The sequence below is a fragment of the Pinus tabuliformis genome, chromosome 3_1 (genome assembly GCF_031772625.1).
Source record: "Pinus tabuliformis cultivar Carrire ecotype Pingquan chromosome 3_1, CPIR1, whole genome shotgun sequence".
Lineage (NCBI taxonomy): Eukaryota > Viridiplantae > Streptophyta > Pinopsida > Pinales > Pinaceae > Pinus > Pinus tabuliformis.
In genome coordinates this window covers 123,611,380-123,628,739 of record NC_142301.1, presented here as the reverse complement: position 1 = coordinate 123,628,739, position 17,360 = coordinate 123,611,380, and the positions used below count along the sequence as shown (strand labels likewise).

The window sequence follows — 17,360 nt, the reverse complement described above, 5'->3', positions numbered from 1 at the left end:
CCAGGTAAGCCTTAAAAATTCCATGTATCTCTATTAATGAATATCACCTTCAAAGATTCATTCAGCTCCTTATCATTCATTTCCCCTTTTAGACCTCAGTTGAAAAAAGCATCCATGCTATCCATCGTATTCCTCTGTTTCTATCTTTATTTTCATTGATTCATTCCACTCAGTCCACCAGTATCCTTTTACCTTACCTCAGTCATGGCAGGCTAGCAAGTTCTCACAAAGAGAGAACAAATAGTTGCTGCTAGGTATGGACCCTTAGTCTTGCCTACTCCTTTGAATGCCATGCCTGCAGGCGATTATCAAGAGTTTATGCCCAAGTTTACTGGTGCAGAAGGAACATCAACTGAAGAGCATTTAGAGGCCTTTTATAGCTATGTTGATAATATGGATATCAATGAAGAGAATGTCTGGATGATGGTTTTTGTGCAAAGCCTAGATGGGGAGGCTAGAAAATGGTTTAGAAATTTACCCCCTAGGTCTATAGTAGACATTGAGGCCCTAGAAGATGTATTTTTAAAACACTGGGGAGATAATAAAGATCTTCTCTTTTATCATGATGAATTTGGGAACTTGCAGAGAGAAGATGGTAAGTTGCTGTCTGAATTTAACATTAGATTTGAGCATATGTATAGCAAAATGCCAGCTGAAGTAAGACCTACCCCTGCTTCTTCTCTGCTCACACATGCTAATGCCTTCGATTCTCAATTCTTCCTGCTGCTAAGAGAAAGGAGATGTGCTTCTCTAGCTGATATGCAAGATGCAGCTTTTGAAGTTGAATCGAACATTCTGGCTACAGAAAGAATTGAAGGAGATGCTGAAAGCAGAAGACAGGGAGGTGAATCCTCATCATTCTCAGAGCATGATAGCTAGGATGATTGAGCTTTTGGCCTCTGAGGTTTCTAAGTTAAACGCTGAGCAGTATTGTGAGGCAGCAACTCATTGTTCCATTTCTTTCTCAACTTCAAATTCATACAGAGGAGCAAATGAGCATGTGCAGATTTTGCAGAGAAACAGAGATACAAATGAAGGGGTGAGGCCCCTTTTACAGAATAGATTCATGGAAGAAGTGCAGCATAAGGAGGAGGTCCATGTTTTGTAAGGTGCTCCTTTCCTAACAAAGGTTGCTTATGAGAAAGCAATATCCGCAGGCACTGCTCAGCAATTTGTTGTAGCTGCAAAACAACAAGTTAACCAGCAGTGGCAGCCAGCAACAGATGCCTTCCTCCAATAATTCGAGCCTAAAGCCAGCACATCTTCACATGGCTATGCAGATCTGCCAATTTTCCAGCCTGCTTTTGTCCCCAACCCAGTGATCAAAGAGGGAGAAGAAAGCTCCCCATCATCTTTTGTTTCCCTATCTGCTCAAGTAAAATTGCCTCAAAGTTGCCCCTTGAACACTGAGGCAGAACAAAATCCAATGCTCAAGACTAAAACTGATCATCTCAGTCTTAACTTTTTGATCCCTGCCTAGGAGGCCTCCACATAGATTGAAATGGCAGCTTGAAAGGTGACAAAAGAAGAGGATGCACAGCGTTGGAATCCCTCCTTGGATGAGGACTGTTCTAACAAAGATTCAGTAGTTGAAAATGTCTTTGTATCCCTTGCACAAGAAGTTGATGGTTTATCATTCATATTAGTTGCGAAGACTGCAAAAGACACAGATAGGTACACAACAAACATGACTATGCAGCAGGTTTACAAAGGCTCCTGTAAAGAACATCCAAGGAGGAAAATACACAGAACGAAAATGAAATTTGATCCATATCTGCCTGTCAAGCTCAAATCTCCTAAACTGTTTGAGGTGGAGGATCAAATAAATCCTGTCTTGCTGATCTATGATGAACCAGATGACAGGCAGCAATTTTGGTGGCCCAACAAATGGGCAATTTTTGAAGTTTAAGTTTTTCAGGTTTTAATGATTGTAAGTAGTTTCTTGTTCAATTTTTAGTATATGCTTAGTTTGAATCCATGCCCAATGGATACTAGGAAATGTTTTCAAAGCTGAGTTTTGTATGAAGGCATTGGTCTGCAGGTTCTTGAGACCTCACAGGGAGGATCTCATCCCCAGAAGGAGCCAATGTTAGCTTTGTTATTAACTTCACTGCTTAAAGGGCAAATTCAGGTGCTGGCAGCGGTCTTTTCTTCCTTATTCCTCCATTTTTCCTTTTCCCCTTATAACTCCCACACCTCCATTTCCTCATTCTCCTTTAAAACCCCTTACTCCCTGTGTTTGTCTCAAAACCCCGTCTAACCCTTTTTACACCAATTCCTGGGCATATTTTGTGTTTTAACACTAACTAAACCCTGCCAACCCTTTATTTACCCCGTTACCCTTTATTAACAGCCCGAAAATCTTTTTAACCCCGCATAAACCTCTATCTGTTTATTCCCTGGGCGCTCAAGTCTTAGCACTTATAACCACGCATATATAAAATTATAACCCACCCCTCGCCTGTCACATCAACCCCGAAGCACATGTTTGTTACCTCGATTGTCCGATCGCGCCTGCTCGATGATCCAATGATAGACGCTTCCTCTCGCTCCGCAAACCTGCGCATGCGATAACTCCCAGGGAAAGCGGTTTCGCGCCTGTCAACTCGCTGACTCGTATCGCACCCTTCTTGTACGTTTACCACCCTTGCACATAAGTGGTGTGGGGAAACTGCTTTCCGCCTCCATACCCAGCCCCCCGCCCAATAACTCGTGTTCAACTTCACCGCTCGTCAGCCGTCGGATCTCCCCGATCATGATCCGATAGTCCTCGATCCTCTATTCGCATTTCTTCCTGATGGCTTTCATAATTCAATCTCTGCCGTCAATCTCTCCGATCCGATGATTAGCATTCATCTATTCCTCTCTGCTTCCGATAGCCCCCATCTCGTGATTTCCATCATTGGTTTGTATAATCCAATGGCTGAGATTCATTCCTCCGATTCAAGTCTGCTTCCACCATCCTATTCTCACCCGAAACCTATTCTGTGTTTTCAAAAGAAGAAGGTGGCCATTGTTTCAGCTACCCTGTACCTGCATAGTAATATCTCAGCGACTACATTTAAGGAGAAACATGGCCGAAGGACAATCAAGACGACCTCAAGCAGTGAAGAGCATTTATCAGGCATGAAATTTAATCCATAATTCACTTTAGTTGCCAAAGAAGAACATCAGACTATCTAAAAAGGCCGATTTTGTTCATAAAAGCTCTCATAATTGTAGCAGAAGGCCCATTTCAGATTGTAAATGTGGTTAGTGGTCCATTATGACCCTCCACGCTTAGTAGCAGAGCAATTTTGTAAACAGATTCTATATATACCTAGAAACACAATGTAATAAGGTGATGAGTGTTGGATGAGCGTTATTTTGCTGTAACGTTCAAATTCTGGAGATTGTAACTACTGTGATATCTGCAGCGTCTGGTCTTCATTTTCAGCTAATGCAAGCTTCTTTTGCTGTTAATTTCTCACTGTCCACTTCTTCTTCTTATTCCAGGTTGTGCTTGTTTTGCATTTATTCATGTGCTATTAATGTTTAGCATTAGAGGGGCTATCATCCCACCTCTGTGTTAGGATTTAGCATGCATCATTGAATTTGTTTGCAAGTTTCTTTTGTTTTAATGCCAAAGAGTTGTCATCTTGTCTGTGCATTAGAAAACAGATTTACAGACCTTTTAACTGGTTGCAGCCGGCCATCACAGGGTCCTGTGCATCTGCTGGTGTGGTCAGTCTTCTCCATCATCATATTTTCTTTAAACTGTGAGTAATTGGTGGTCTAAAGCCTTGTAGTTTGGGGTGTTCACCCATGTCTGGGGTCAAGCACAGTAGAAGTGGTTATCTGGCTTGAATATACAACATTTCTTTCATTCATCCACCATTTTATCCAACTTTTTGTTGAGTTTGTAATGTTCCCAAGCATCTTTGATATACAACGTAGGAGAGTTTCTTGGGGCGATAACACCACCAAGTATACATTCAGGCACAAAAGGATCCACAATAGAAATGGCATGACTTTTCATATTTGGTAATGGAGATAGATGTGTAGGAGGTGATCGCGTGATGGCTAGAAGAGTGGCATGCCCCCTCAGACTTAGATGCGGGAACCAGTAAGGGCGCACGAAGTTTGGCAACATAGAAAAGAAAGGAAGCAGTCAAGTAGGTTGTTCAAAGCCTGGACATGCAAAGGAAGAAAGAAGCCACAAAGAAGGCTCGGATGGAGAAAGAGCGCACTGCTGGAGCAGGCTGAACAGGAGCAGCGTGAACTAGAAAGAAGTGGCAAATCCCCTTTGCCAAAGACCAAGGAGGAAGAACAATCTGAAAAAGGTGACGAAGGAGATGAGGGGCAGAGCACCCTGTTTCATCTGAAGAAGTGCAGACAGGAGAAGCGAGAAGGTCCCCAGAAAAAGAAAAAAATTAGGCAATTCACAGGGTGATCCCATGGTATTGACATAGGGTGATCTCGATGAGATCGAAGATAAAATACGGGACACTACGACTAAAGTGTTGCAGCAGTTCGAGAAATAGTATATGCAGATGCTGGGGAATGTCCAAAAGAATCTACACAAGCTGCAGATCCAAAACAACAGGATACTGGTGGGTGCTGGTCAAGTGAGCACAACAAAGGTAAGCCTGGCCCCGGGGATGAGTCAAGCAGTGAAATTGGTAAGCACCCTACATCTTCTAACTATTGCATTAATAGAAGGATCCATACACGTGGAGTTAGCCAATGATCTCATCATCTTAAGCACACTTAAGAACATTGGGTTGAACATCATAGTGCTCCACAATGAGATTCTTCACGCTTTGCATGCAGGGGTGACAAAGGAATTGGGAGCTCTGAAGCAGCGCACTCTTAATATTATCAGCGAATATAGGGTGAACAATGAGCATATGTTCACTGAGAAGACACAGCTCTTGAAAGAAAAGGAGACACTGCAGGCATAGAGTTTCCAACTGGAGTTCATAGTTGCAGAGACATGCAGAACAGTTCCTGAGCTTCATATTCCCGAGGCCGCACAACCAGAAGTAAAGATCAGGAAGTTAGTTGTCTGTGTGCGTGAGGCAAAGGCAGAGGTTGGACGAGTTCAATTCGAACTCAATATGAAAATAACTGAGCTGCAGTTAAAATTGTAGCCCACAACTCCACCTGAGGTCAGGGAGCAATGCAGAGCCACCATAAGAGAAGGGATGGCCACCTTGGATGCCGCAATCGCTGACTGTTTGACATTATTTGAGTAGGAAATGGAGTTGGTTACAACTCTGTAGGAATACCTCAACCTACAGACACTGAATACAGAGGTCAGGGAGTTGCAGAAGCAGTATGACGAAATCAGGAAAACGACGCGCGCCATTGCACCAGCACAATACCTAGCCAAGTTGCGGGAGGGGAAGCAGCTCCTCGCGTAGGTAGAGGCGACGCAGAAGAAGGAGGCCTGGCTTAAGGCCAATTTGGAACCTTGGCTAGAATATTCTTACCAGGTTATGACCAACATTCAGGAGAAGCTAACGGGCTTGCAGTAGATGCAACAGACAATGAAGCTAGCCGCAAAAGGACCAGCTACAGAGAAGCTATTTGAGGAGGTCAAGGAGGCAGCCACTCAGAGTGTTGTCGAAGTTGTTGTAGTTCAAGTGTAGCTGGGAGATCTTTGCAGCAATATTACGGTGCCAGCCGAGTGACTCAAGGGCAAGTCGTGATATTTTTGTTGGGGGCCTGTTGGGATGGGGTCCCCTGGGTCAGTTTTGGGGTTAAAATAACCCAAGTTTTGATATGATTTTTGTAAATGATGTAGAGTCTCCGTGATTTGTGGATGCAGAGTGCGTAGATGGTTAGGATTCAAATGGATTCTAGCCCCTTGTTTATGTAAAGTTTGAGTCATCTTTGAGACCCACCAATGGTCCGCGGACCATGGGATTGTATGTGAAATGGTATAAGTAGGTGTGTCTTAGAGATTCTAAGGCATAATCTTATGGGTCAGAAGAAGAGAAGTCTTAGTGTAGAGAAGTGGGTCAGATAGGAGAGAAAGGCTCTGTAGCTGAGAACACAGAGGCCTAGGTAGATTTCGTTGTTGAGTGCGTGGATCCCTGCAGTTGAGTGCGCAGGGTAGTTTTGAGTCTATAATACCATATTGAATATAAATAAAGAAGGTTACCAAAGAAATAGTGTGTATATTTTCTTATTCTTATTTACCTTTTGCTTACGATATATGATGTGGATAAATAACGTGTTTATGAAATATTGATCTAATGATGTGCGATTCACTTGAATAAGCCTTAATAGATGTACGCAATGCATGTTAAGTACTTTTGCAAGGACTATGATGAATTCTGTTATGTTTTCTAATTAACCTAAGTAGATCTGTGCGAACACTAATCTAGAATTGTTCTCTTATGCACATAAGTGGATAAATAAACTGATAAAGGTTCGGAAAAGCTAATTGTAGACCTTCGCGAAGGTTTGGAGGTTGTCTCAATAGGGTTGCAGTATCGACCCTAAGGGCTTGTCGATATGCATGAAGGTAGATCTGAGGCATTAAAAGATATCACACTCGTCTCTGGATGCAGAAACTTGGTTCTTGTATCCCCCCCATACTCCTTCGGGTGAAACTGCAGGCTATGCTACATGGGTTGTTGCCGAAAGGGCCAATAGTGTAGGGATTTATTGGTTGGAGCAACTAACTCTTAACCTGGGTTAGGACCCCCTAAGCCAACACATCGTCATGTTATATAATGTTGTTTACATGAATGGAAAATTCGATTCGGGAGTTATCATCTTGTCCTGGCATGCTATTAAAACCTAGTGGTATGTCCCATTATAACACCTCTTCCATCTACTCATTGCTTAACTTGAAACTACTTTGTTTCTCTTCTATAATTTATACCTCAACCTGATGCCTCTCTTCTTCTCTTCCACAATGTATACCTCAGCCTGATGCTTCTCTACTGTAACATATGCCTTAGTCTGATGCTTCTCTATTTCTCTATTGTAATGTATACCTATCTTGACCATGCTAGAATAAGCATGCTTGAATAACTTATGGTGATAAAGACTCACCAAAGCCAACCTTGACCTTGAATACGAGTGGTATCCAAAGGAAAAAAAAATCGTGGTTCTACCTTGATCAACCATTTCCTTTTCTATCACGCAGTCTCCATTTTTTTGTAGATTTACCTGCAACCCTTACCTGAGGTGGCCCTCCCTACGTTTGCACTTATCTAAAAACCCTAGTTTGAGTGTACATGTATTCAATCTCATTGAGGCACAACTCTATAGTGTTATAACCCTATTTTCTAGTCAATTCTAGTAAGAGAAACCCAAGATCAACTTACCTCAATTTCTGGATAGAATGCATCCCATTTCACCTTTTCTTTTACTTATGTGAGATTTATCCCATGATAAAAGTGTGGAATTACATGATTGAGTTATTCATCATAATTAATTTTCCAAAATATTATAATTATGAGATAATAATTATTTCATAATTGTGAAAAAGGTTTCTAGAGTTTTCCATTCCCAAGGAGGTCAAATTGACCCACTTGTGTATGAGTTGTCTAGGGGTCCATTATTGTATAAGTTTCCTAACTCCTCAAGCCCCTAGGTTTCTATATACATTCTCCCAAAGGATAGAATGAATCTATATAATCTCACCAAGAAGAAAGGGGGTTAGATCTGGTATCCACACTATAGCATGATAGCTTTGCTATATTGGGAGAGCAGACCATGCTACAAGCTTGAGGAGAGGATCTTATTTCTTGAAGGTAAAACTGTACTATTTTATTCATGATTAATGGAATTACATGTTCCTTCCTGTAAATCTATGCTTAAGGTTGATTATACATGTTAGTGTTTATTTGAACTAATGGTCTTCTGTAGAAGGCTATTTGTGGTCTTTGTTTGGCGATGCATGTAGCCTCTTTGTTTTCTACTGGTGTGAGCTCAAACCCTTAGTGTAGGGGCTACATGCATAACCGAATAAAGACAAAAAATAACCTTCTGTAGAATATTGTTAGCTCAAATAAACACTAACATGTATAATCAACCATAAGCATAGATTTATAAGAAGGAACATGTAATTTCATTAATCATGAATAAAAGGTACAATTGTACCTTCAAAATATAATATCTTCTCCTCAAGCTTGTAGCATGGTTTCTTCTCCCAATACAACATAACTCTCGTGCTATAGTGTGGATACTAGATATACCACCCTTTCCTCTTGGTGAGATTATATAGGTTCATTCTATCCCTTGTGAGAATGTATCTAGACACCTAGGGACTTGATAACTTAGGAAACTTCTATAGTAATGGACCCCTATCCTACTCATACACAAGTGGGTCAAGTTGATCTCCATGGAAATGGAAAAATCTAGAAACCTTTATTACAATTATGAGTTTTTTCTCAATTATCTCAATTATGAAATAAGTATTATCTCATAATTATAATATTGTGGAAAATGAATTATAAGAGATAACTCAATCATGTAATTCCACCCTTTTATCATTAGATAAATCTCACTTAAGTAAAAGAAAAGTTGAAATGGGATGCATTATAGCCAGAAACTGAGGTAACTTGATCTTGGGTCTCTCTTACTATAATGGAGTGGAAAATAGGGTTATACCATATAGGTTCAATCCCATCAACTTATATTTACTAGATTAAGCCCAATCAATTTGTCATTACCATCAATAAGCATGGTGACAAATTGATCTCAGTTAGATTAAGCAAGAAGGGGAAATAAATTATTCCAACAGTAAAAATATTCAAAGTACTAGTACACCATCTTGATGTGAAGAAGAGAGGAATGCTCCATGAATCTTGATTTTTATATGTGATGGTTGTGCACTTAAATCAAAGAAATCAACCCATAGAGTGGCACTGTCCGTATGAACAATGTAGCCATCAAGAACATAATCACTAATTCCTTGAGCAACACCATTTCTCTTCATCTCTTGCAATGAGTTCTACCAGATGTCAGGTCATTCCTTTGAACTCTTTTTTTAATCTATTTTTGGTCATGGAGATAGATATGTGGTGGTAGATATCATGACAGTCCATGCATCGTAATAATTCTTTGATATATTTATGGACTAGCTTTTGAATTGAAGGCTACCATTTTTTGTTAGTTTTTTTTTTAATAAGTGTTTTCTTTAAGGTTTACACATCCACAGAAGTCGAAAATTTCGATTGCACTCAGAGATCTCAAGGAAGGTAGAGGTATCATGATGTGCCACTATCGATTAAGAATCATTACCTCATCTCCATTGTCATCCTAGTGCTATCTAGCAAGGAAAACTACTAAGAATGGTCCAAAAAGGTAGGACACACCCTCATCTACAATGACTTATGGAAAGGAATTTGTGAAGGAGAAGGCGACAATGCACTTATCAAGCCCACATTAGAGAAGTATTTGGTCATTTGGGAGAAAAGGGACAACAAGGCCTATGCCTTAATTTCTACCTCTATAAATGAAGAGGTGATTTGTCATATTATTCCAATTACAAATGATTATGATGCATTAAAGAAGTTGAAAGAGCTATGACTCACACTCATAACTGAAAGTAGCTCATTTGATGATTAAGCTCTTCAATCAAGTGTTGAAGGACGATTACCCCTTAGCCTTAGTCTTAGAGATTAGAGCCATCGTGCATGATGTAGAATCCATTGGAGTTAAAAGGGACATTCATCTTACATCCTTTTTCAAGGCCCTTTATCCCACATACTCTCACTATCTTGAATCCTGACAATCTAGTGCCCAAATCAAGGACATTAGTTTTGACATTCTTGTGTAGAATTTGTAGGATTGGAGAAATATTTTGGGAATATGAAGATAGCTTATCAGTCCCCTGAAGAAGCAGTGTGACTTGCAGAAAAAGATAAGAATTGGTCATGAGATTCTCCTAAAAGAAGAGGAAAAGGAGAGGACATGGGAGGATGAATCTTAGGGGAAGGGTGGATAAAATCCATCAAGGAGGAAGGTCCAATATCCAATGTCTTCATTATGATAAAGATGGAAATAATGCATACACATGAAGGATATCTTGGGAAAGAATCAAGCAAGAATGCAAAGAAGACAAAGGTAAAAACCAGATCTATTAAAAGATAAAGCACTTGAATATGTTCATTACATTAATTCCCATTACAATATTGGAATAAATAAATTTATATTCCATACCTCATTTTCCTCCTAAAAATATGCATGGATGCTTGATACAGGTGCAACTACTATATGACTTCTGAAAAGACTACTTTAAAGACCCCATTGACAATGCATATGGATTATTGTACATTGCAAACAAGCCAAGTCTCAAACCATTCAGACTCGTAGCATTAGGCTTAATCTTCTTAGATGTCCTGACTTTCTTCTAAACGATGTATTGTACCTTCTAGAAATACAAGATATGAGTAGCATGAAATTTGGTAGATTGGCTTTAAAGGACAACTTCCAAGAAAAGCTAAATGGTACATTGAAGAGAGGGTGGAGGAAAAAATTCCTCACCTCATTCAGTAGAAACTTCTAGGAAAAAAGAGCCTCCCAAAATGGGGAGGTGTGATACAGATTATGTCGTTATATTTTTTTTCATCCACATTAACGCTTTTAGAGTGGAAAAAGTGGAGGAATCATCTTATAGGACCATTTTCAGTCACGAGACCCAGTTTGGTAAATTGTGGTATGAAACCTTCTAGGAGTAGTTTAAGGCATCAAATGGAATATTTTGGGGGTAAAAATTTGTTGCTTTAGTGACACACTTTTTTTCTTGTTTGACACATAGATACCTTTCCAATGACATAAAAATTTAATCAATTGGAGTCTTTATGCAAGAGTTATGTCACTCGAAATTTGACCTTCATGTTTTGACCACCATAATTCTAGAGGATGCCATGTGAGACCCGTTTCTCATAGAAAAGGGGCTAGACACGTGATCATGATGAAGAAGACTCTAAAAGAGTAAATATGTAACTCAATTTAGGAGTTTAAGGAGTCAAAATTAACCACTAGTAGGCTATCAGGCTATGTTATAACCGTCCCACTAGGATAAAAAGGGGTTCCATTCTTTTCAAGTGTATTTTGTTCCATAGACAAGAAAGTAGCCGACAGGGATAGGGAGAGAGCACACAAAGAGTATTTTGGCATTGTAGTAGCTCACAGGCTACACACCATACTTCTTTGTACTTGCATCCATTTTCTATATAGAGAAAGAGAGCAAAGCAAACTCACCTTCTAGCTGAGTTTTCTCTTGAAAGGGTTTCCAAAGATATATACTATGTCAGTTGTGGTTTGTGAGTTTTGTATTTCTTTTTTCTCTATTTTATACATAATTATAATTTGTATGTATAAAAAACAGTAATTAATAGATCGAAAAATCTAAGGATAAATAAACCTTCATAGTGTAGATTTCATATTTTCTATTATATTTTAGTAGATCTATTGAGATGAATTTTCTAGTGGATAATCCAAAACAATTTGTGAATGATATCAACATGTTTTACTAATTATTCAATTTCCTTTTCACATGAAGAGGGGTATGAGAAGCCACTTTTTCAGCAAGGACCTCTTAACAAACTTATAGATCTCTGACTCTCGGTCATCTAGAGAGAGGTTTCCTAAAATAGTTGGTACACCTTTGGCCATGTGTATGTGGTATATTTCTCAATGAAGCATGGAATATACCTAAAATCAACACCAAGAAAGTTAACAAGTGACTCTTTAGTTGACGTCTCAACCATGTGGGCTTTGTAGACCCTTCTTTTTGACACATATATTTTACCTTCACAATCCACTAAAACAAAAATACTGATTATATAAATACTCTCACAATATTAAACACAAGGAACTCAAAGCTCTGGGCTTAAGGCTAGTTTTGCATGTGTATTGGTTTATTCTTCTACATTGAAGTTAAGTTACGGACTTTGGGTCATAGTGTTGAAGGAAAAAAGTGCTAGTAAAGTGTGGCCTCGACATTGTATTTCATGATATCACAATATTAACCATGTTGGATCCATTCATGCCATATAGATGCTTATTTATTCAAGAAAGGATGAGGTTGTAGTTTCTGGGAGAGAAATACATGTGATCATGTCCTAGAGGGAAATGGCTAGTGTGATGGTGAGTGAGATTGGGGCAATGTTTTAATAATGAAGCTAGGTAAGGGGTCATAGAGAGTGTGCTAGAAAGATGAAACTTCGGTGACTTGGTGAGGTTGAGCCTATAAAGTGAAGAGAGGAAGACCTTAGTATTACTAGTCATGAAGAAGGATAAATCCAAGGGTTTCACTCTAATATAAAATTATTATTAAGAGAAAAAAATCTACTAAGGAATGATTTTGGGACTAAATCGAACTAGTAATGAATGATATTAGCTAGATGGAGGCATCCATCTACTATAAACTCACTAAGGGTGTTTTCGGGGGTTGAATTGAGGTATTTATTATGTTTTTTTTTAATGCATGGGGAGTAAGCAAAGCTAGGGTTTGATGGGAAACATGACAATACAACCTTTGGGCTTGGTAAAGTGTCTTTCATCATCTGTTTGATGTGAAAAGGAGATATATAATCAACATAGAAAAAGAGAGAGAGAAGGAAAGGTAGGGCAATGATTAATATGGGTGATTTTATTCAAACAATGAACAAACTTAACAGAATCAACAGCTAAGTCAGATATATTTGACCATACTTGAACTGAGCTAACTAGCACATAACATTGCTCAAGACTAATGAATTTCTCTCTCCAATCTTACTCTCAATCTCATAATGGGAAGATAACACTAAGGAATGTGAGGAAAGAGGGTGATATGGTGTCTTTTTCAAGAGTTTACTTGAGGTTGGATGTATTAATGCAAGCCTTTATAAATTCCTTTTACACTTCAATTCCACTAAATACTAAGCCAATGGTACAATAGATAAAGATAAGGCTTAGTATGCTATGGAAGAAAAGGCAAATAGTCTAGTTGATCGCTAGACCAAGAATCAATGTGGTGATATGTCACTGAGATAATGCTTAATGGAATGACATAGAATTTCCTTGCTCACAAATAGTAGTGATACACTGGGATAAAGATGTTATCAAGTGAGTTTAAAGTCAAATTTTAAGGATGTGTTGTTGGACTAACCAATATTGGAGCATTATAACATTGACATGACCCTTAATGTACTGATATGGTGTTGTAATAAGTTGTTTCCAGTGATTACTAAGAGATATTCAAATACTTTGCAGAGTTGCATCAGGGGCTAAGCTATCAGTGGGATGCTTTATCGTTGGAAAAGACACTAATGGGGTGATACAAGGCTTGAAAAAGCAAGTTTTAGGGAGAAAAGGCTAAATTTTCTCATCTCTTGTCTGTTGTATTGCTAGGATGTTGATGATCACAATTTTTTACCATTTCCTAAGTCATCATCAAGGTGATAAAAGGCTTGAAAAAGGAAATTTGAAAGTCCAAGGTTGAGTTAAAATATTTTAATTAAGTATCATTTCATAGAGAAAAATCAACTATTGGAAAAATGTATCACTAGGATAACCAATTTCCCAACACTATATTGCTCAACTAAGTAATCTCTCAAAATCATCCTTAAAATCCATTTCAAGAGGTACAAGGGCAAATTAAAATGTAATTTCAGTTGAGCATAAGTCAATCAAGTTCAAAAATTGCATGATGAGTGTCTTTAGAAGAAGGGGCCCTTCATTTTCCTTTAGGTAGTATGGTGCTAAGAGAAAATGGGGGGGGGTCGTTATCACTACTACAACACCTTGGTAGAGTGAGGGCACAACATGTACTTTGATACTTCATTCAAAATGCCATTTATGGAACTTTATAGATATCATCATCCATTCATCACATGGTTCTTCAATGGGATTGTAAAGGCTCAAGTAGTAGAGGACCACAAAGGGCACCAACAATAGGTTCTCAAAATGCAAAAGGATGAAACAAAATAGCACAAAATCATGGTTATAACACAAAATAGGATGAAACAATAAGTAGGTCAACATCATAGATAAAGGGAATATGAAGTGAGGATTGGGTATTTGTAAGACTACAACCATATAAATGAATGCCCCTCAAGAAACAAAAGAATGAAAAGGAAAATAGTCTAGTTGTATCGCTAGACTAAGCATCAATGTGGTTATATGTCATCGAGATAATTCTCACTGGAATGGTATATAATTGGCTTTCTCATCATTAGTAGTAATACACTGGGATAAAGGTGTTATAGAGTGAATTTACGGTCAAATTTTAAGGGTGTGTTTCTAGACTAACAAATATTGGAGCACTATATCATTGGCATAACCCTTAATGTACTAATAAGGTGTTGGAACAAACAGTTTCTAGTGGTTACTGAGACATACTCAAATGTTTTGTAGAGTTTCATCAGTGGCTAAGCTATCATTGGGACACTCTATCATTGGAAAATGCACTAATAGGATGATAAAAGGCTTGAAAAAGCAAGTTTAAAGGAGAAAACGCTAAATTTTCTCATATCTTGTGTGTTGTATTGCTAGGATGTTGAGGATCACAATTTTGTATCATTTCCTAGGTAATCATCTAGGTGATAAAAGGCTTGAAAAAGAAAATTTGCAAATCCAAGACTAAGTTAAAATATTTTCATTAGATATCATTTCGTAGGGAAAAATCAACTGTTGAAGGAATGTATCGCTAGGATAGCTAATTTCCCAACACTATATTGCTCGACTAAGTAATTTCTCAAAATCATGCTTAAAATCAATTTGAAGAGGGGAAAAGGGCTAATTAATACGTGATTTCGGTTGAGCATAGGTCAATCAAGTTCAAAAATTGTATGATGAGTGTCTTTAGAAGAAGGGGCCTTCATTTTCCTCCAGGTAGTAGTGGTTCTTAGAGGAAATAAGGGGGGTCGTTATCCTTGCTACAACACCTTGGTAGAGTGAGGGTACAACACATACTTTGATACTTCATTAAAAATACCATTTATGGCACTTTATGGATATCTTCATCCATTCATCACATGACCCTAGAATGGGATTGTAAAGGCTCAAGTAGTAGAGGACCACAAAGGGCACCAACAATAGGTTCTCAAAATACTGAAGGATGAAACAAAATAGCACAAAAACTTGGTTATAGCAAAAAAATAGGATGAAACAACAAGCAAGTCAACATCATTGAGAAAGGGAATATGAAGTCAGGATTGGGTATTTGTAAGACTACAACCATATAAATGAATGCCCCTCAAGCAACAAAAGAATGACAATAAATTAGAAGCAAGGTATTATGGTCTTATAAGGTGTTGCAGAGGATTGGAAGTATGGCATACAAATTGGAATTACTCCCATCTACACATGTACATGTATTCTTCCATGTTTCTCGCTTAAAGAAGGTAATTTGTGACAAGATCCTTGTCCAAACTATTTTAGTAAAGATTAATAAAGAAAGGAAAATCATATTAGAGATAGAAACAATCATGGAAACAAGGATGAAGAAATTGAGAAATTGAGAAATAATGGGTACCTCATCAAATGGAAGAACTTACTAGTGGAAGAGGCAACATGGCAAGATGAATTGTTTATGCAAAAAGAATGGATAGTCAACACTTGTTTGAAAGGGAGATATGTGTTAAGCCCTATATAATCCCTATTTTAATCCCAAAACACATTATTAATACTTAAATATTGAATTATTACATTTGTGTTGTGATATTATTTTGTTGACTCGTTGTACCAATATAATTGTATCCTTTGTTTCACATATGTACACACATACTAAAAAAACCTAATCTTAATATCATCAAATATTATTTTATACATTTTATTCATTATAAAAGGACGTTTACCCTTCTAAACAGATTATAGTTATTACCTCGTTATCATTTTCAAAGTACATGGTTTATAACAAGAAAAAGAAATTTACATAAAAGATCATTATGCGTGTGTCTATATGCTTTGTGGACATGTTAAAATTTATTTATGCCAAACAAACAATTAATCTTAAATATGGGAGAATGATTGGATCGATGCCAGTTTTCTTAGAAAATGTATTTTTCTAAGCAAGGCTATTATAAATGCTCAAGTTCAAATTTTATGAGAAAAGATTGACAATAGAAAAACTAATTCCAAACCCACACAGAATTGTGTAACAATTCCCCTTGGACTCGTAAATGGAATTACAAAACTAAATTCTAAAATTAAGATACATTACACTCATATTCTCACACTGTATATGAAGATCTCGAATTTGTAATACTTACCTCCAATCATAGCTTTTCGATTATGCTTTTCACAACCCCTTGGATCAATACAAACCCCTGAAGAGCAAATGTTTTACCGGATTAGCCAAATTGGGTAGAAACGTAGAAACGATTATATTTATTTGAAAAACAATAGCTGCAGTTTGATCCACTTACCTTTTCTACAATTTCCTTGTACAGCATCCCAAATATAGTCTCCAGTGCAGAAACACCGGGATCTGCTGGATTCTATTGGATCAGGCGAGCAAGCAGAGTTCTGATCACAATCTGCCTGAGTTTTACAGGAAGGCTCTAACGGTGCAATCCACTGTATTTCTACTCCATAGTTCCACTGCCTCGCAGGCAAGGCCGGGTTGAAATTGAGGACACTCATGTAAGCCCTGCATCCAGTGGAGTGTACCCTTATGCCGTGAGAAGACGTAGAGCTACCTGCTGTAAATGTGCAACAGATACTATCATGACTGCACGCCATCGCTGCTCCGGTTTCATTAATATATGCATGACACGAACTGGTTGAGCTACAGTTCAAGGGCGATGTCAGTATTATAGGATCGCAATTCAAGAGCATAATCGTGTTGGTACTTGTAATATTGAAAGGCAGGCTCTCATTCAACTGCAGTCCCTGGTTACTCATATCTTGAGTCTGGCAAGAATTGTTAATCAGAGGCGAAGGTTGAATAACCAGTCTCATGGTGGGTGGATCGATACTAACGATTTTATAAGAACTCCCATTGACCGATTTGAGTTCGAGGTCGTTTGCTGCATTACAGTAGATTCTGTAATCAGGGATACCGCAACCATCTTGGGTACTAAAAGGGTATGGAACGGAAGTGTTGCCACAGTTGGGACAGCGAGGTATAGCCCCTTCAACGCTCGGGATGATGGCGGGATTCATCCAGATTATCAAAAAATACCCCAAAAATACCCATTGTTTAATATTCTTTCCTTCGTTACTCCCAATACTACCCATTTTCAACATGGCCTGAGCCGAGCAAATCGAAACAAGGTGCAAAACTAGGAAATTCTTTTGGGAGGGAAGGAAGGGTTACTCTATACAGATCACGTTAGCCAATGTTTATTTATTGATGACAAGTCAACCTCCCTCAAACTGTATTTAATCCCATCGCCGAATGTTACTCTCCTCCATCAATGAAA

The 17,360-nt window shown here is 38.3% G+C and overlaps 1 pseudogene; it reads right to left on the bottom strand.

Moving 5' to 3' along the window:
• The window catches only part of LOC149186074 (wall-associated receptor kinase-like 20 pseudogene), a 57,665-nt pseudogene extending 40,529 nt beyond the window's left edge, over positions 1-17,136 (bottom strand).
• Between the last annotated feature and the right edge of the window lie 224 nt (positions 17,137-17,360).